The sequence below is a fragment of the Phyllostomus hastatus genome, unplaced genomic scaffold (genome assembly GCF_019186645.2).
Source record: "Phyllostomus hastatus isolate PE091 unplaced genomic scaffold, TTU_PhHast_1.1 phas_contig_38, whole genome shotgun sequence".
NCBI lineage: Eukaryota > Metazoa > Chordata > Mammalia > Chiroptera > Phyllostomidae > Phyllostomus > Phyllostomus hastatus.
In genome coordinates this window covers 37,779,053-37,800,186 of record NW_025333869.1, presented here as the reverse complement: position 1 = coordinate 37,800,186, position 21,134 = coordinate 37,779,053, and positions in this window count along the sequence as shown.

The window sequence follows — 21,134 nt, the reverse complement described above, 5'->3', positions numbered from 1 at the left end:
ACTGTAAACTATAATCTTTTAAGCAGTAGTGTCAACACATCCTTTGTTGGCCACCAGTGACTCACTCTCTCATATAATCTTTTCAAGTGGAGGTGGAACCTGTCATGGGCTGTCACTTGCTCCTAAGAGAGAGGATATAGTAAAGGTAATGAGATACCATTCTCTTGATTAGGCAGGCTACTTATTAGGCAAAGGTGATGATGTGTCACTCCCATAACACCATTTCATTATATAATAATTGACTGCAAATTGAAGAGCGAGATTCTCCTACTGGCCTTAAAAATACAACAGGTGACAACTAGTAAGGAGATGGGACCCTCAGTCAAACAGCCACAAGTTGGTGAATTGTGCAAACAATATGAGCAAGTTTGCAAGTAGATTCTTCCCTAATTGAGGCTTCAGAAAAAAATACTACCCAGTTAATATCATTGATTGCAACCTTATGAGACGAATGCAAAACGCTGTCTCATGGAAACAGATAACAAATGTGTCATTTTAAGAAGCTAAATTGTAATTTGTTGTGCAGCATTAGAAAACTAATACAAGCAACTTGTAAAATAACAAAATAAAGAATTAGAGCTAATAAGTCAATAGGGAGATAAAAGTATCTAAATAACAGTCAACTAATTCAAAAGAAGGAAGAAAAAAAGAAGGGAAAGAAGAGGCAAGAGGAATACAAAACAAGTAGCAAAATGAAAGACTTTAAGCCTAACTGTATGAATAACTAGTTAAATGAAAATGCTTCAGATACACAAAAGGTAGATATTATCAGATTAGATACAAAAACAATTATATTAAATGCAATACATATAAAAACAAATAGATGAAAGTAAAAGGATGGAAAAATATACCGTGCTAATACTAATTAAAAGAATGAAGGGATGGCTGTTTTAGGGTACATGTGCATGTGGGCATACCTCAGAGATATTTTGAGTTCAGTTCCAGACCACCACCTTAAAGTGAATATCACAATAAAGGGAGTCACATGAATTTTTTGTTTTCCCAGTGCCTATAAAAGTTGTGCTCAGGCGGGGGCTCTGGTGAGGTGAAAATGGAGACAACTGTACTTGAACAATAAAAAAATAAAAAGTTGTGCTTATACTGTACTGTAGGCTATTATAAAGTGTGCCATAGCATTATGTCTAAAAAATGTACATACCTTAATTAAAAATAGTTTATTGTTAAAAAATGCTAACCATCATCTGAGACTTCAGCCAGGTATAATCTTTTTGCTGGTAGAGGATGAAGCCTTGATGTTGATGAAAATGCAATGTCTGCAAAGTGCAATAAAGTGAAGCACAATAAAATGATGTATGCCTATATTCAGAGGAAAAAATATTTTCAGAAAAAAAGAAAATTGTTTCATAATGATAGGTCAATTCATCATGTGAAGTTAATAATCATAAATCTTTATGTACACCTAAAAAGAGACCATCAAAATCCATGAATCAAAAAGTGGCTGAATTGCAAGGAGAAATAAACATCCATAATTACAGTTGAGTTTTCACTAAGCCATTCACAATATGTTACAGTGTACCTAACAGTAGAATATTCACTTTTTTAGTGCACACCAATAAATACGTAGGTCATAAAATGTGTGTGTGTGTACACATGTATATATGTGTGTATATATATATACATACACATATATATCCAAACAAAGCATTTTTCTATCTGTAAAGGATCAAAATTATCTTTTCTATGCTTTGAACATGATGATGTTCTCTAATGGAGCAGTCATTTTCATTTTTTAACAATCTCGTAATTTAGCCCTGGCTGGCGTAGCTCAGTGGATTGAGTGCGGGCTGGGAACGAAAGTGTCCCAGGTTCGATTCCCAGCCAGGGTACATTCCTGGGTTGCAGGCCATAACTCCCAGCAACCACAAATTGATGTTTCTCTCCCTCTCTCTCTCTCTCTCTCTCTCTCTCTCTCTCTCTCTCTCTCTCTCTCCCCCTCCTTCCCTCCCTTCCCTCTCTAAAAATAAATAAATAAAATCTTTAAAAAATATATATGAGAAGATATAAAAACAACTCTTTTTAAAAAAATCTCGTAATTTCTTAATCTTTCTTTAGATTTCTGCTCAAACATTTTAGACATCAAGACTTCCTGCACGTCTATGCCTAAATCAGATCCCTTTATCACAGGTTCACAAAGTTCTATGAACTCTTCTCATACTGGTCATAGCTGCATTTTTACATTTGATTGTAGAATTATTTGATTAATTTATTTCTCCTTTTCTATTAGCAAACTTATTGAGGGCAGGATTTGGATATAATTTTGCTCATAACTAATAGTAAGAATTTAATAATTATTATATGCATATTATATTAGGGATAGTTTATGCAAGGTGTTAGATTGTATTAAGGATGCTGATTTTATCATAAGGGTAATAGAAAGTTATGGAAGTTTTCTCAGTAGTTAAATGGCAAGTCAGATTTCGGTGTAGTAAAATTAAACCTGAATTCTGGGTGAAAAAAAAAGAAAACTGGGAAATAATATTATTCTAATAGTCTTACTGAAAGATGAGAACAATTTTGCATGTTATGATTTTGGTGAAGTGGCAGTGGTGATGGAAATAACTCAATGCATTTAGATAAAATAATCCATATGATTGAGTGGATTTGTATATGTTAGTGTTGGTAAATTATGTACCAGATATGATACTTAGGTTTCTGACTGTGCAACAGGGTGGATTGTGCTGCAGTTTATTCAAATGGTGATTCCTGGGAGATATCCTGTTTGGGAATGACAGGGAACGATTCGTTTCTGTTGACCTGCTAGTTAAAGCTGTTTCAGCCATCCAAATAAACACATGGACAATTGGGTTTAGAGCTTGGAAGAATGTCAGAACTGGATATATACATTTGAAAGACATAAACATATAGGCAATTGAAACCGTGGAGGTGGATGTCATTACCTAGGTTGATAACATAAAGTGAAAATGAAAAGATTGCTGAAACAAATATAGTTGAGGAATTCTGACATCTTGTGGATTTATGGAAAAGGTGGGCTTTTAATAAGCGAGAAAAGTCCACAGTGATAAAAGAGAAAGCAATCAAGTGTGATATACTATAGTGTAGACAGAGGACAAGAGGATTTCCAAAAAGACAGAGGTAGATCATCAGGCCAAACTGTACTAAGATGTCAAGTAAGAGGAGATGGGAATAATTGGCTGGATTCAGCGCTGTGGTGATTATTAGTATTTATTTTGAGAGATGTTTGATAAAGTTTTAGAACATAGAAAACAAATTATGTAAAGAAAATATAAAGCAGATTATATAGAAACATAAAGCAAAGAAATAAATGTGTAATACAGAAAGTTCTTTGAGAATTTTGGCAGAAAAAACCTAGAATACACTCATACTCTAATACCAGTAGTATTTCCCTAATTAAAGTTTTAATAAGGTCTATTGCAATTTGCATTATGTATATAATACTAATCTAGTGAGAAATGCTTTCTCTATGCTTTCCATAAGTGATTTTCTTGCTTGACTAGTAAGAATCCTTCCTTGCTTAATATATTTTTAATGCTTTCTTAGTATTCTCTATATATGACACAATGAGAAAAAATACCTCCTGAAAGATACATTTGATTAGAGTAATAAGGATCGACTTGATCCAACTCTTACAGTTTGAGGGTTTAGGTCGTGTTGATATATTTATCAAAAATTCCCATGGAAAATTGTCTTTTGAATAAAATTATTTCTAAATATACTAAATAACTTTACATATAAATGTAAATATTGTAAGGGTAAACTGGAGACCAAATAATTAAAGTATCAAATAATAAATAGCAAATGCAAATGACATGCTACAAGTGGAACTTGAATAATGACTTTAAACATCACACTACATATATTTGCCAGCTTTGTTTAACCCTCTACTTGGCTCAGTTTCACAGAGATATAACCTAGAATTCTAATGAAAATTAGTATATGTCAATATAATAAGTATGATTCTGTACAAAGGACCCATGGACAAGGACGATGGGGTAGGGAAATGTCTTTGGGAGCAGAGCTTGGACAGGGCAGCAGAGAGCAAGGGGGGTAGGCGGGAAATGGGGCAACTGTAACTGAACAATAAAAATTAAAAAAAAATTGTAAAGTATGTTTCTATTTCTGTGTTGTCCAATACTGTAGCCACAAGACGTGTGTGATAATTTAAATTTAAATTAATTATAGTTAAATAAAATTAAAAATTAGATTTCTAAGTCACATTAACTATATTTTTATGTTTAGTGGAAATGTATTGCTATTGGCTACTATATTGGACATTGGAAATTTTAGAACACTTCCATGGACAGAAAGTTCAGTTGGACTGATGATTCAAATAAATTTTTAGGTATGTGAAACATGTATATTCTGTATTTTATGTGCCAAAAGTATATATTTACACAAATTTCCAAAGAACCAATGTTAAAAAAATTTTGTACTTTAGAAATGTCACATTTTCAGTAAGAGATTTGCAAATGTATAATTTATATGTGTTCATAAATTTAAAGAGTGCTGGTTTGCTGCTCAACAAACTGTACTGCCCTCCATAAATTGCATACAGAAATTTTTGGTTGCTCAATCAGTGCAGGAAGTAACAGCACAACCAGCTAGGAAGTAAAGTGAATTCCCTTAAGCATATAATTGATATGGGGATTATATTTTCATTATTAAGATGGAAACATCTATTCAGTCATTGAAGAAGTTTAAAATTAAAAAAATATAAAGCATATGTTTCTGGAAATAGACAATTTCCTCACTCATTTGGAAGTTTTTATTGCATAGTGCATGTGAAATGGTTCTGAAGATAGTGCTTACATTAGCGCTCAAATGGAACATCAACTGTGTTATTGGCATGCGTGAAGTGATTATGGGGGCTGGTTCATCCAAGATTCACAGAGCAGTAAGTAAATATAAGTAATGAGATAGGACATTTTCACAATTGTCTATAGAAAAAAATGCCTCCAGTACTTTATAAAACATTAAAAACAGCATATCATGCTTTGGGAACTGATTTCTAATTGCATAGAAATTGGTTTTCGTAAGTCCAGTTCCCACAGCATTGTTTTAGGATTTAGGTTGCATATCCAGGTCTTTGCTGCCCAGCGGCAAGTTCATGTAAATGAGTCTTGGGAAATTCAATAAATAAAACAACATTATATGTCCCTAAGGAAGTGCTCACCATGCTAAGTCCAGTAACCATCTGTCATCATACAAGTTTATTATGATATTATTGACTATATTCCTTATGATCTTCAGTAATTCCCATGACATTTGTTTTATAATTTGAAATTTGTACCTCACTTCATTAGGTATATTAATGTCAAGTTACTAGTATGTTGTAACACCTGAAACTAACTTAGTATTGCATATTAACTATGTTTTAATAAAAAATAAATTTAGCCACATATGAGTTGACTCCAGCATTGAAAAGAAACAAAAAATAATTGTGTATAAACAGGTATGTACAAGGAGGAGACTAAAAAAAATGAACAGAATTATATTCTGGAGGGCAGGCCACTTGTAGTATAGGCTTGCTTCCCTTGCTAGGTGGGTGTCCCAGGAACCCATCTGTATCAGTGTACCAGCTGGTGGTGGTGTGAGAAGCTGTGTTCGGCTGCAGTGAATTTTTTTGGAAGACTTTCAGCCCGTTTGCCTATTTAATGATGAGTGGTTTATAAGCACACCTGCCATGCCCTACAGAGTGTTCAGCAGTTTTTGGCCAAAAACGGCATGACTCCCTTGCCCCACCCTCCCTATTCACCCAATCTCGTTCCAAGCTACATTTTTTTGTTTGTTTCCCCGAATGAAAAAAGTCCTCAAGGGACTTTTTCACCCATGGGCAAACGTTATGGGAAATGTTTTGCCCATACAGAAGAGGTAAAACAGAAAATGGAAGAAGCCCTAAAAGGCATCAAAATCGACAAAGTCAAGAAGTGTTATGAGCAGTGGAAAAAACATCTCATAGGTGTCTTGCATCAAAGGGTAAGTACTTTGAGGAAGGGTGAAGTTTAAACATGTAAGAATAAACATTTATTTTTCATAAATAAATTACATTCGGGGGGTCCCCCGCATGTATTCATATATACATATACCTCTGTCCATCAACCTATTTATTATCTATCCCCAACCATTTCAGCATGCCTTCTTATGTATCTGTATATCACACACCATAAACACTGGCTAAAATGTAACATTTTAAATTCATTTATTTTTCTTTAAGAATTTTCTCCTCTCCTAGAATTTTAACATCAGCCTTTTTTCCCTACAGAATCACCGATTTTTTGCTTTCAATGTCACAATCATTCTCAGTTTATGAAAATATAATTCCATTGTGATACTTACAAATTTGGGGGCTAAAGCAATCATGATATGAGTAAATAAAGCATATGCGCCAGGACATTTTCAAAGGATGCATAAAATACAAATTAATTATTGTTTATTACTGTGATATAATTGTCTAAAATATCTTTTCTTCTTTAACATAGCACTATTTCTATGTTTATCTTACTTTAGACCATTAATTGATGGATATTTTTTCTATATTTAAAATATTCTGCAAGCAAGCCCTTAGAATTTACATAATTAGCTTGCTGAAATTTTTTAAAAGTCATTTTTGTTAATAGTAACTTTAGGGTTGTTTTCAATAGCAACACAAAATATATGGTGAAAATTTTATTTTGTAAATTGATAAATATTACTTTGGTATAGATGTTTTAATGCATTAAGGCAACTTGTATACCTGATTGGAACATTCATGTAGTAAGTTAATCATATGGTAGACAATACAAATAGTTAATTAAAAAACTCTTCATAGGGACTCAAACCCTCAATTAGGAAAATCCTTTTGCTTTTATTTTTCGTGTGTGTGTGTGTGCAGTGTTGCTTTGGAAAGAGGAATTTTCATTGTTTACTTTTTAAAACAGCTTTTTTGAAGTATGAACTGCTTGTCAGTTATAAATGTAAAACTCCATGTTGTTATGGTATTCATTAAGACATTTCCATCATCCCTAAGGATCCATTTTACCTAGTTGCAAGTGAATCCCTTTCCCTACGTCCAGTCGCAGACCAACACTGATATATACTTTCTGTCTCTGTAATAAACTAGCCTTTTCTGGACATTTTGAAAGCATACAATATATATGGTTTTCTTTTTTTGCATCTACTTCTTCGCCTTTGCACAATGTTTTGAGGATCATCCATGTGATAGCATGCATCAGGAATTTGTTCCTTTTTATTGATGAACATATTTCCTTGCATGGGTATACCACTTGCAGTTTATCTGTTCACCAGGTTATGGAAATTGGATTGTCCCTAGTTACTGACTTTTATGAATAATGCTGTTGTGAACATTCCCTTAGAAGTTTTTCTGTGTGAACATGTGTTTACATTTCTCTTAAGCAGATACCCAGTAATGGAATTGCTGAGTCACATGTTAAGTATGTTTAACTTTTTAAGGAAGTTCCAAGATATTTTCTAAAGTTGTGTACCATTTCATGTTCTCCTCTGCAGTATGTTACCGTTTCAGTTGCTCCATGCCTTCACAGCATCTCCATATCTTCAAAACTCAATAGTTCTGATTATAACTATTTTTGTGGGCATAATGTGGTATCTCATTGTGGTTTTCATGTTTATTTTCCCCTAATGAGAAATTGTGGCCATCTTTTCATATGTTTATTATCTATTTGTAATCTTCTTGGGTGATATATCTATTTATATAATCTGTTCATTTTAAAACTTCGTTGTTTGTTTTCTTCATATTGAGTTATAAGACAGTTCTATTTTACATATAATTCTCTTTTTTTATCGGATATATGTATGTGTGTGTAACTTGTAATTTTTTTCCCAGCCTGTGGCTTGTTTTTTTATTTTCTTAGCATGTCTTTTAAACTATTAAGAATGCCTTGCCTTATTGAAAGTATGGAATATTTTCTCTACATTTTTTCTCAAAGATTTTTCATTTTAATTCTCATCTACATTTATGGGGTTTTTTTAGTTAATTTTTGTGCACAGTGTGAAGTAAGAATCTAAATTCATCTTTCTTTATATGAACATCTAGTTGTTGAAGCACCTCTTATCAAAAAAAAAAAAAATACCCTATTCTTTCCTCAATTGTCCTGGCACCTTTTGTCAAAACTCAATTGGCCATAAATGCATTGTGTTTCCTGGACACTTAATTATGTGCCGTTGATCAATGTTTTTATTCTTACAGAGCACCACAATGTTTTGATTATTGTACCTTTATAGTACATTTAAAATCGGGAAGTGTATGTCTTTAAGCCTTTTATTCTTTTACAAAAATGGCTTGGCTATTCTGTATTCTGATACTCTTTTTAAATTTTTTTCTACAGAAACCTGAGGCTCTGTTCATCTTCCCTCTGTGTTAGATTAAATAGATTCTATAGATCTGTCCTCAAGTCCAGTGATTCTGTCCTTTTCAAAGATACTTTATTGAATACATCCAATTAGGTTTTGTTGTTTTTTTATTTCATTTATAGTAGTTTTTAATTCTGTGATTTCCTGTTAGTTCTTTTCTGTAACCTCTATGTCTTTGCTGAGATTTTCTGTTTTTGTGTGTTTTAAGAGAATCTGTGATTGATTTCTAAAAACATTTTAAGGTAGTCACTTTTACAATTTTTGTCAAATAATTCCAGTATCAGACTCATCTTTCATATTGTCATTTGTTGTTTTTTTTCTTATTAAAGTGTAGTTATCATATTTCTTGGTATACTAAATGTTTTTTTTATTGTTTTCTGGACATTTTGTCTATTTACTAGGGGACTCTTTTACCTAAGTGGTCTATTTTAGCACTGTTTAAGTTTAGTGTGCAGATTATAATCTGCTTCTCTGAGCTTTAATTTTCATGAAATTTATTTCTGAGCCCTTGCAATGTTATTTTTGCCTGCTTTGTTTTCTGGTGCTGCTACAACTCCCTGGTCAAGTCCTAGCGCCGTCTGTGGGGTCACTGAGCAATCTCCTGAGGTGAGGCAAGAAGCCACTGGACTTGATACCCTTATGCCACTTCGGTAGAAGCCAGGGAGTCATGGGGTATTTCTACTGTCATAGTTGTGGGACCAGTCTCTGGGCCTTCTCCTGGACTGGGGGGTAAGAGGGCTAGGACTTTGCTTCTGCAGCTGCTGAGAGATTACACCAGTCACCTGCCCTAAATTATGGGGCAAGGACTGGAATGGCTGAGGCTCGGCTGCTGCCACTGCTGTTAGTGAATTGGATCATCACCAGAGGCCTAATTTGTGGAGAAGTGCTTGGGGTTCCCCACTGGTTCTCTGTTGGGCTTCTACTTCTCCAGTCCTTTGATCAGAAAAAGCAGGGGTTTTTTTTTTATTTTTGCATTATTCCTTCTTTTTTTCTTGTTTCTATGCCTATTGATCATTCCTTATTGCAGGTCTCTCTACTATCCATCCAGTCCAGGGTATATGGGAGATGAAGAAAAACAAGGTACTCACAATGTTATTCCTCCAATCCTGTCCACATTCTTCTTTTTAGCCTTTTGAATCTGTTAAGTGACTTCCAGGGAATATATTTATTTATACTTAGAGAGAAGGAAAAGGGAAAAGTTGGTCTATATCATCTTGTTCCTGAAGCCTTAGCTATATTTTTTATAGCTGCTGCTCAATTACTAAATGGTCCTAGAACATGCTAGGTGCTTGGCAAAAAAAAATTGTGAATAAGTGAATTGACAAATGAATGGTTGCCTACATAAAAAGAAGGAAGGAAGGAAAGAAGGAAAGAAGGAAGAAAGGAAAGGAAGAATGAAGGAAGAGAAGGGTAAAGCAAGGGAAAGAACGATACTGTTGTTAGTAGACTATTCTAAAAAACAGCATTATATATCGTCAAGGACACCAGCCTCACTTGTGTTACTAGACAGTGTACAATTGTGGCCATCTATTTGAATTCAGTAAACTTACATTTTCCCATTTATAAAATAAAAGGCTTTGCTTAAAACATGTTATCCCTTCCAGCCATGTATGCTGTGATGCTCTACTTAAAAGTGATCTGCTACTAAGCTTATAATATGATCCCTGAGGCAGCATGCAAACCCTCTGATACAGCCGAAGAACAGTGGGAAACAGCAGCAGGTCGACTGAATTGGAGTAAAACAATAGGGGATTCTGTACATTTTCCCAATCAATGGCATATGTAAGGCATGAGTCAAAGAGGTAGACCTGCCAAAAGTGAAAGGCTTAATAGAGCTCTCACCTGTGAGCAGCTGGTCACACACTTTTGTTTTTCCTTACATGTCCGCATATTGAGAGAAACCCACCTGATGGCTATTATCTTTGAACATCAAGGACAAACGTGTCATGACTAATGCCTATCCAACTGTTAATGCAGTCTGTGCCTTTGTTGGAACTTGTGTTCTGGGTCTAACAGGTACTTCATTTAACTGATAACTCTGCCTTGTTGATAGACCATTAGCACCTAAACTTTTTATGTGAGAAGTCAATGGGAATGAACAGTGTTAGCCAGGTTAATGGGGACTCAGACTTTGTCCCTGCCTATGCATGCGGTAAAGGCACACACAAAAAATGTCCCCTGCTTATGGGCTCTGTTGGAGGGGAGGTTAAACACAGTAATAATGACATCTGCCAGCACTCTATGTGGGAGAAGGCTGCCCTTATAGTCTTCACCCTGAAGCCAGATAATTCAGCTCCTCCCTGTATGTTTCTGGCATTTTTTGAGCAGCTGCCCCGTGCTGGAGCTCAGAGCAACTGAGCCTGTCAATGATTAAGTCTGTGTGTGGGTCCTTTAAGAGGAAGGCCTGGGATTCCAGAAGCCCTCCATCTCACTCAGCCACAGTCTTGGGTGGCTTTTACTATCAGAAGTTATGGGGACTCTGTTCCCCACACTGAAACCCTAGGCTGGGCAGTCCAGCATGGGGCTGGGACTCCTTGCTCCTCAGGGAGAACCTCTGCAGTCAAGATATGCTTCCTGATTTTTAACCGACACACGTGGGTCTGTGGCCTGTCTATTCTGCATCTCTGTCCCTCCTACCAGTCTCAGTGTGGCTTCTTCTTTATATGCTTAGTTATGGGAGTTCTTTTCAGCTAATATTCAGGTGGTTCTCAATGATGGTTGTTCTGCAATTCAGTTGTAATTGTGATGTGGTTGTGAGAGGAGTTGAGCACAATGTTTACCTACTCTCTTGGAAATGCAAATTAGAACAGTTTTATTCTTCCCACAATCTTTTGATATCATGCTTAGTTTTTACTTTGGAATGAAATTCTGTTTCTTATTTAAATAATTAGAATGCTGTTATCCCACTGACCTGCCTAGAAAAATGGATCATGGAAAAACATTAAAAGTAAACAATAATATAAACAAAAAATGGTTTGTGATTTAAGATTGAGGGCTTTAATTTGAATTAACATCATCCCCTACTTAATCACTTGCTTCTCTTTATTTAACACACATGTGCAGCACACACTTGAGAAAAGGAGGAAGGGCAATTGGATGTGTGTCTCTCTATGTGTGCAGAATTTATTTAAATTAAAAATAAAGAACATATTTTAATTTTAAGTTTAAAAATATATGTAATTACATATTTAATATGTATAAAACTTTATGTTTCTCATAGAAAGTAGTTCTAGGTTGCACACTTAACATAATTATCTCAAAATGAATGAAGTAGAATGAGGAATGTATGTGGATATTTCACTGAAAATTTTTCCAACTGAAGTTCAATGTGTAAATCATTCACTTGCCACTGATGAAATTATATTCCTGTTAGATACATCTTGTATTTTTTTAGAGCAAGTCATATTTTAACCTGTCATAATTATAGACATCTGGGTTAATAAAAGTACAATGAAACTATAAGCACAGTTGAAAAAAATACGAGAGCAAAATGCTTTGGAATTTAAGTAACCAAGGACAACAGGGTGGGGTCATCTGCTTCTGGACAAACCAAACTTTGCTTGTAAGGAATGTGAATTGGGAGTAGAAGCTCTTCTACTAATGCCTCTGATGATCTTAGTGTTTTACTTAATTAAATAAAAATTTTCCTTAATAAGGGGATCATACTATGGAAAGAGAACTGGATCCATAATTAAGAGACTAATTTGACTGGGTGGTGGGCACACAGCACAATATACATATCATATATCATAGAATTGTACACTTAAAACCTATATGATCTTATTAACCGTTGTCACCCCAGTAAATTTGATAAAAAAGGAGAGGCTGGTACCTAATCTTGGATCCACCTTCAATCAGATGCATGATTTCGAATGAGCTTCACACCTACAGCCTGAAAGGCTTTCAAGTATAAAAGGAAGGTAACAGGTTCAAGGCAACATCAAACAAATCTTTAGAGCCTCGAATTTTCACTTTTGTATAAAAGCAATTATATCATTTGTGCTCAAAAGAAATTATCCCCATAATATCGAAGCAAAACTCAGGGAAAACCAGAGACTGGCTCTTCAGTTATCATTGTATTCATCAGTCACCTGTAAAACATAAAGCCATCAGCACAAAGGAACTTGGATAATGAGTTGACTATTTTGGGGATGTCATAAGTAAACTTGACATTTTCAAAAATATGAACACTGATGCAGGATGTCATTGTGTTATCATTTTTGCTCCCTACCCCATTACCTTCTGAGAGGAAGAACAGAGACAGTGAGAAAACAAAAACAAAAATAAAACTCTTCAGTCCTAACTCCACCTCTGATTTTTTTTTAAACTTTCACCCTACATGCAATTTATAGCAATAGTTATCTCACTCACAAATGTGTCATAGAGATTAGTGAGGTGTATCTGTGAAGTTATCGTTATTATTTTCCCACATGTTGGGCTGTTCTGCTTGCCTTTAGAGATGCTACTATGAATGTTGTCAAATAGAAATAATATCTTATGTAGGAAAAGGAAGGATTTTGAGCATTTGGGAAATTTCGTACTAACCATGTGCCTTAGATATGTTGAAAATTTACCATTTTTATTTCCTTTGAGAAAGCATGGAACACACACTTCAAAAATGATGTGATGAATATAACTTTCATAAGTGTTCATTTAGTACATAACTTTCTTCAGTGCTCCCAATGGAGCTAACCCTTCTCACTACACAGTGAAGTGGAAAAAATAACTCACTGAATTAGCAATAAAGTTGAAAGAAAGCAAGTATCCCAGCTCCCAAGTGATGACTTATTAGCTGTGTCCCCCTCTGAGTCACTGATATCTAAAATGAGAAGCATAATTCTTGATTAGGTTAAAGGCAAGGGATCATACCTGATTTTTTTTGGAGGCTTAAGGTAGTTCCGAAAGCCAGGATTCTCACACTAAAGGCGACTCAAGGTCTGAAGATGAATTGCATACCTGTGGTTCTCCTCAGATTTGTGTCATGGTGAGTGGCACTGAATTTCAGCAGTGGTATTGAGAACACTCCTTGGATTGCTAATTCAGTCATCAGCAGGTATTTGTATTCAGGGCCTAATTCTGCTGTGTTTGTTTTATACCAGGCTGCCCTTTATTTCTTAAAGTCCTCCATCCTTTGCAGTTCATATTATAAGATACATACTTTAACTTTTAAAATGCATCATGGGCTTGACTTCTTGCTAGATTTGAGTTCCTCCATAATTACAAGGAATTTACCTCTGAATTCTTCCAACTACTCATGTGGCAGAAACTACTGGATTTCTCTTCATATTCTATTTCTGCTTTTTACTCAGTTAAAAAATCTGAGTATGTTGCCACCACACTAACAACATATATTTCATAGCGTCTCTTGCATTGTGCTGGTCATTGAAATATAAATAAAAATTTTATAACCATAACGTTTCCTCAAAAAGGAAGAAGAACCATCCCTTTTATCTATTGCTTAGAATATTGATGTGATGGCTGTAGCTCTGTCAGCCACCCTGGGCTGTGTGCAGACTTCGCCCAGGGGACAAAAGAGAATAAGGCTGTTGTAATGATGACACCCTTCCTGAATTTCTATATTCCTAGTTCTCCTTTTACAGATGAATTAACGTCTATTTTGAGTAAGACATTATTTTTTAAATTTTTTCTACTCAGAACCAAACCTTGTAGAACCTTGTAAAATGTCAACTACATATTAAGAATGTTAAAAATTGACCCTACTTTTGTGGATTTTAAATGTATCTGAGTAGACTGTGTATGTGTGTATGTACCCATATCATTTCCTGTCACATGTGGGAAGTAATTCCTATAGCAATAGTGTCCGAGTTAGCATTTTACAAGGTTTGTCTAATTGCATATTTAAATAAACACAAATTCACAGTGATTTGCAAACTTCACAGCAAAAGTAAGCACAAAATGATACAAATATAACAAAATTAATATGAATAATTATTCCAAACCTATCACAAAGATAACTTTTATTAGACTACTATGTGAGTATTGCTGATAATAATATAAAAGTGAAAAAGAGATGATGCTTCAGTTCATCCCATTTATTTGCCCTATGTTTACAGAGAGCATGATTAGTATTATTTTGTTAGAATGTTTTCATCCCATAAAATAGGGGTAGGGAAGTCTGAAATCTACAGTGTGGGCTGGCAAGCTCAAGACTCGAGAGAGCCAATGGTGAAGCTCTAGTCTGAAGGCTCACCCAGATAGATTATGGAGAGCCATCTGCTTACTCAGGGATCACTGATTGAAATGTTAATCTCATCCCAAAACACCCTCCAAATTAACACATAAAATTAACCATCACAGGTCCTTTGTTCAAATAATTGCGAGAAGGATTTTTAGTACCAAAATATGAATGATGCTAAAACTGATTCTTGAAACATGAGTAAATATTTGTCAGACAAGATGTTTGATGAGAGTACATACACCAAGAGGCAGAAATTTCTAGACAGAGGTCAAGCATGGATCTTTCCAACTTCTAGGTCCGTGTTAGAAACTACTTGTTAATGGCTGCACGACTTTCTTATTTACATTTTTTTCTCTTCTGAAGTGTTCAAAATAATGTTTTGAGACTAGGCTTTTATTCTGGAATTAGCCAAATCCACTTCTTAGTTACCAGATTTGAGGGTCTGTGTGTGAGTAAGAGGAACATGTGTCATCTTTTAGTGCCATGGAATCATTCTTCCCAGGTTTGCCACACCGCAGTTTCAAATCCCAAAGTCAATCTCAGGAATGTATAAAATGCTTCGGTGTTCATTATTCTAACAAGTTATGTTTAGCTGCATTTGGAGATGGGGCCTCCTGGGATCCACTACCATTTTAGTAAATTTCTCTTTACTTCCTTAGATGTAATTTCCTTTAAAATGAAACACTTGTGGAAATGTTGATTTTCTTGAATTCCATGAGAGTGAGGTACTTGTTTTTTGTTCTTTTCATTTTCCCATTTCTCCCATTTTTGCAAACATACTTCAGTATCTTTCTTGCGGGGGTGTTATACATGAAAGAGTGTTATATAGTGAGGTAGGCTTTGAAACTTCAAGGCACTTACACATGTTTTCAGTGATTTTATGAAAAGTGTAATAGGTTTCCCTAATGCAGAATACAGTTATTAAGAGACAAACAAACAAACAAAAAGTGAGATAGAGATTAGAGAAATAGAGAGAGAGGAGAGAGACAGAGACAGACAGAAAATGTGCATGCTGCATGCCAGGGAACCCAACAGAGGTGTCACTTTGCCACCATGTGTAAAAAAGTTAAGAGCACAACATTTTTCAGGATGGACTGAGTCACCACAGATGGAAAACCTTATGGATATGGCCCCTGTCTCTTCACTCTGAGAAGTGAAAGCTGGCAAATCCATGTGCAAGTGGAAGTTTCCAGGAGCCACCCAAAATCTTAAGACGTGAGACATGGCTCAGACAAATGTAAACAAACAGTAATACATACATTATTACAATTTGTAAACAGTGTTATAAATGAAAGAAATGATAATAAAAATAGCTTGTGAAGGCCTTTCTGAAGGTCTTACTGTTGAGACTATAGAAACAAGAAGGAGCCAGTCAAGTGGGAAATGAAAAGAGTGTTCCATGCAGGAGAAACACCATATTCCAAGGCCTCTCACTTCCTGTTAACTGGGGGAAGAGGGATTAGTCATATTCCTTGAAGTTAAAATAGAATGATTAGGACAGTTTGTTTACTTATATAATGGTAGAAAATCCAGGGCCAGCTATTACTTTGTATGATGAATTATGTATGCTAGAATTATAAATCAAAGTTGATACTTCATTTCTCTAATATTCCTTTTTCAACTGGATGATAACCCACTGTAGCAAGGACTGCAGTACAATTTTAGAAATGGTGCATTTCAAATGCAAGAATTAAGGCACATCAGTATAATATTATCTGCCTAAATTGCAATGGTGTAGTTCTTCTCTCAGTTATCATTCTATATATTTGTCATTGACATTGTTTTGTGTTGCCAACAGGTCCCTTGAAGCAATTAATCTGTGAGTACAACTAGATTGTCTTTCTGGATTAATGTTCAGTATAATCCACAGGTAAGCTATATGCCATTTGTTATTTGAGTGACACTTTATTTTTAAATAACTTAATCCTTTTACTCATTGACAGGAAATGCATTCAAAGAAAATGATACCTGCTTAGCCAACTTTCCTTACCCTTAAATACACTCACTGTTGGAGTGGAAGGAGAATACAAAGGCCTGTGGTTGTGAGACATATGCAATAAGTCATGTAACATTTCCTATGAATATGATCAGATTAGCTTTACATAGAATTCTTTTACTTAGATTTGGTTATCAAGGTAATCCAGAGGTACTTAATCCATATTTGACAGAGATATCAGAACCATAAATTAGTTGTGTGTGTCATCACCTAACTACTCTTAGTGAGACATTTTTGGAAACAGTCCTGACATAGTTCATCCACATCTCTCCTCCCAACAAAATCTGAAATTATACTATAAGTAATGCATTATTTGAATTAAAGTAAATGTGTGGTATGCAGAATAATGGCCTCTCAAAGATGTTCATACCCTAATGCCCAGGTTCTATAAAAGTTATCTTACATGATAAAAAGGGGTTTTTCAGAAGTGATTAAATCAATCTTGAAAAGGGAGATTATTCTGGATCATAGAGCTTTTAATACTTAATTGTATCCAATCACTTCTCATCAAAATATGTAGCAATGAAACCGATGCTGAGTAAGATGCATTTATCAAGTGTTCAGTAAGTACTGAGCAAAAAGTTAATGCCAAGCTCTTATAAATGTTAGAAATAAAATATAAAGTTAAACATTACTAAACCTGAACCACAGAAAAGGCTGGGGAATATAATTCACTATGGGTCTTTGAGTACAGCACAGTCTGGGAAAGATGTGGGCTTAGACTCATGTTTTCCATGAGGTGAAATTTCTCATAAGGCTCAGGAGAGATTAGTTTCATGTGTACCTGCAATTCCAATAACAAACTTTGAGGGCCTTCATAATAGCTGAAGCTCATTCACCATCCAGGAGGAAATGAATCTGCTCCACTTCTCACACAAATAAAATTATTCTGAGGATCAGCTGCTGTGATTTATAATTTTCTTCTTTTTATATGAGTGTGTACATGGGTGAAATTTTCCTTCAGCTTTAAGGCAGGTTATACAAAAATATCCTAGCAATTTAGTCAAACTACTAGTTTGAATCACCAGCATGTCTTCAGAGTTTGGTCATTGCTGTATAAAAGTGTGCTCCTAGAATGTATCTGCTCAAGGTGTCTCCAAAATGGCTCATAAGCTGTTTGCAATGGTGCTGATTTTTGAATGCCATGAATAATCATTTAAAAGGTACACTCTTCATTACTTGTCTTATTTGACCCTTCCAGATTTCATTTTTCATAGAAATTATGGAAATAATTTTTTAAATTTTGCATGAGGGTAAATTTCAAATGTAGAAAGAAGTCTTTTCCCTTCTTTCAACAGTTATTAATTCAGGGTCAGTCTCATTTCATCTCGACCCTTCTCCAGGATTACTTTAAAGCAAGTCTCAGACATCATATTATTTAATTCACAATTATGTAGGTATATGCCTATAAAAGATAAGAATGTTTTAAATATACATAGCTACAACATCCTTACCATACCTGAAGGAAAAGTTAATTCCAGGTAATTTGTTTATAGAACTTCCAGAATCTAGATATTATACATAAACTTGTGGAGTTAACATGTTATACTGACTCTCATATTTCTGGAAAAATGAAATTAGATTTAAAGATTCAGGTCCACTTTTTTTTGACAAGAGTATTTCTTGGGTGATGGGCATTTCTATCAGGAGATACATGATGGCCTGTTGCCTTCATGTGGTGTTAATAGGCGTTGATGACTTATTCTAGGACCCATTACATTGTGAGAAGTTGGATATTGTGATATTCAATGTCTATCATCTTCTCACTTAAAGGTAATTGGCATAATTTTATGAAAAATAACTTTCCTATCAATCATTTATTTGTACTGAGGTACAGTTTTATAGTAAAGAAGGAATAAACTCTTATTGACTCAATTTTACCCAGGGAGGGCGCTGTTCAAATTGATCTCTGGGTTTTTGACATGACCCTAACGAACTTACATATCACAAGATATTCATTTTTGTTTTCACAAGATATTATTTTTGTTACCTGGTGTTACAACCTGTTCTTTCTGACTGTTCTTACTCACAAATTAATTAGCCGTTTCTTCAAGGACACTTGATTTATTCCTTCTGGTAGACAATTTTATTCAGATAAATCTATTCAGATTCACTTAATCCACATAGTGAACTCATTGCAAATTATTGCCATTTTTCTAGATCTTTTAAAGTAGACATTGCCTTACCACAAACAGTCACTTACAACAACAGAAATTTATTCTCTTAAGCGTGGCGGTCAAAAGTCAAAATGGACCTGAAGGGCTCTGTTTTTTCTGGAGGCCCTGGGGGAGAATCTGTTCCTTTGACTTTTCCAGCTCCTAGAGGCCACATGCATTCCTTAGCTGCTGATCCCATATTCCACGTTCAAAGCCAGCAGCCTAACCTCTTTCCGTCTCTTTCTGTCCTGTTTCTGCCATTTTATCGCCTTCTGTCTGACTTTAACTCTACTTCCTCCCTCTTATAAGGGCAATTTGATTATATGGGGCCCACTAGGATAATCCAGGATAAATTCCCTAAACCCAAATCCTTAACTTGATTACATCTGCAAAATCCCTTATGCCATCTAAATTAACATTTACAGATTCTAGGGATTAGGGAGTTGACACCTTTGGGGAACTATTATTCAGGCTACCACAGAAAGATCTAGGAATTTATTTTGTTAATGGTAAATCACATCATGAGTTCACAGTGATATTTGCAATTCAAATTTAGGACCCCAAGGTTTTTTTTGATCTAATCTTTTCAGCTTCACAACTATATTCTTTTCTTTCATGATTAAATTTGCAGTTTCCAAAACAAAGCACCATTACTCATTTGCTTTATAGTACAACATGAATATAATCACCTCACCATAACAATGTCAATAACACTACCACCCACGTGCTCACTGAAACAGCTTGACTATGCTGTTCTTCTTGTCCTCGGCAATCCAGAAATCCAATAACATCATTTCTGAAAATAAATTTAAAAGAGAGTTAAAGCAAAACAATAATTTAAGTGTCCACAAACCATATTTTCACATATGGTTTCCAGTTTTTAAGCTATTTTCTTGAAGTTTTATGACTAACTCACTGGCATCTTGTTTTGTTTCTAATGTTAAGAAAATTAAAATTATCTAAATGTTGAGAATTAAGGGTTTAAATAAATCACTCAGGAAAAGATACAGTATAGTATTCATGTTATCATTTTATTTTTATAAGAGCTTTCTTTTAGTTAGATTAAAATGTAAAATGAGGGTTTGAAGAACACTAAATCTATTTTATGATTTGAGATAAAGCTAATAACCTTGTAATTTTTTTTCTGGAATTTCTTTGTGGGCTTCATTCTTATGGTTATTTATGCTCCTGCATTCTGGAAGCCTGATCTCTTTATTTTATAGTTGTTACGGTTATACACCTTCTTCTGCTGGTAGTTTATTTATACATGAAACTAAACCTGTTTCCTTGATTTCTTCCTTCACATAATCAAAAGAAAACCATTTCTCAATCATGTAAGTCCACCCCCTACCACTTTTAGCAACTAATGTTTTAGCACCTCTCTAGAACAGTTTTTGTTGTTCTGATTGGTCAATACCCACATTATATGTGTTATTAAATACTTAGCTATTACTCCGGCCAGAAAAATTGACAGGAAAACTGTGGGACTGCCTGATGCAGCAGTGAGAAAAATATTTATTTTGTTGATTACATGACAATAATTATAGCTCATTTAAAAAATAAGTTTGGTAGGGAAAGAAAACATATTGTTGATTTTACGTTCAATTGTCTGCTTTCAGGCATTAGCTAATATATTTCTTAGAACAGTTATCTGAGATAAGCATGACCAAAACTCTCTTACAGGTAAGGAAATGGAGGTCCAGAGAAGTGAGTCTTTCCAAGTTAACAGCACTAATAATTGATGAGCTTGATTATCAAACACTAGTGTGACTCAAAAAGCCCGTTTTTAACTTTATGTTAATTTCCTTTTATTCAGTCACTTATGCTTTCTTTTTCATTCTTATCACTTTTACATACTCTTTTCTTTTGGTTATCTTTAATTTACACTAATAAGAGCTCTAAATAATTTTTTTCTCCTTAATATTACTTTTAGGAAGACATGTATTGGACAGGAATCTGGAAAATTCGGATGTAAAGGGCAAGAAGTAAAACATTCTCTTTTTTAAATTTGCTCTTTCAAAGTAAACTTCCATAATGGCGGTTTTATTTTTATCTCCATAGTGACCTGCTCTTTGCAAAGAATAACAAAGTTGAGAATATTTTAAATAGCTGTACTGTGAGGCTTAGCAGCCATTAGTATAAAGTATGTGGCATGAAGTGGACATCAAATATTTGCTAAATATTAGTTATATCTGTTAGTTTGTGATTCTACGTGAAAAAATGTGTTGCAAGTTCCACTTTTTCAATATTTCCCATTGCACAGAATGCTAAATTTAAGTACTTTTATTTGTAATTTACTGTCTGCTAAAAATAAAGCAGTTCAAGTTATATTTTCATTGTTTATTTACAAAGTAAATATATTTCAAAAATAAACAAATAAGCAAGTAAGCTATCATTGACTACAAAGCTTTCTCTT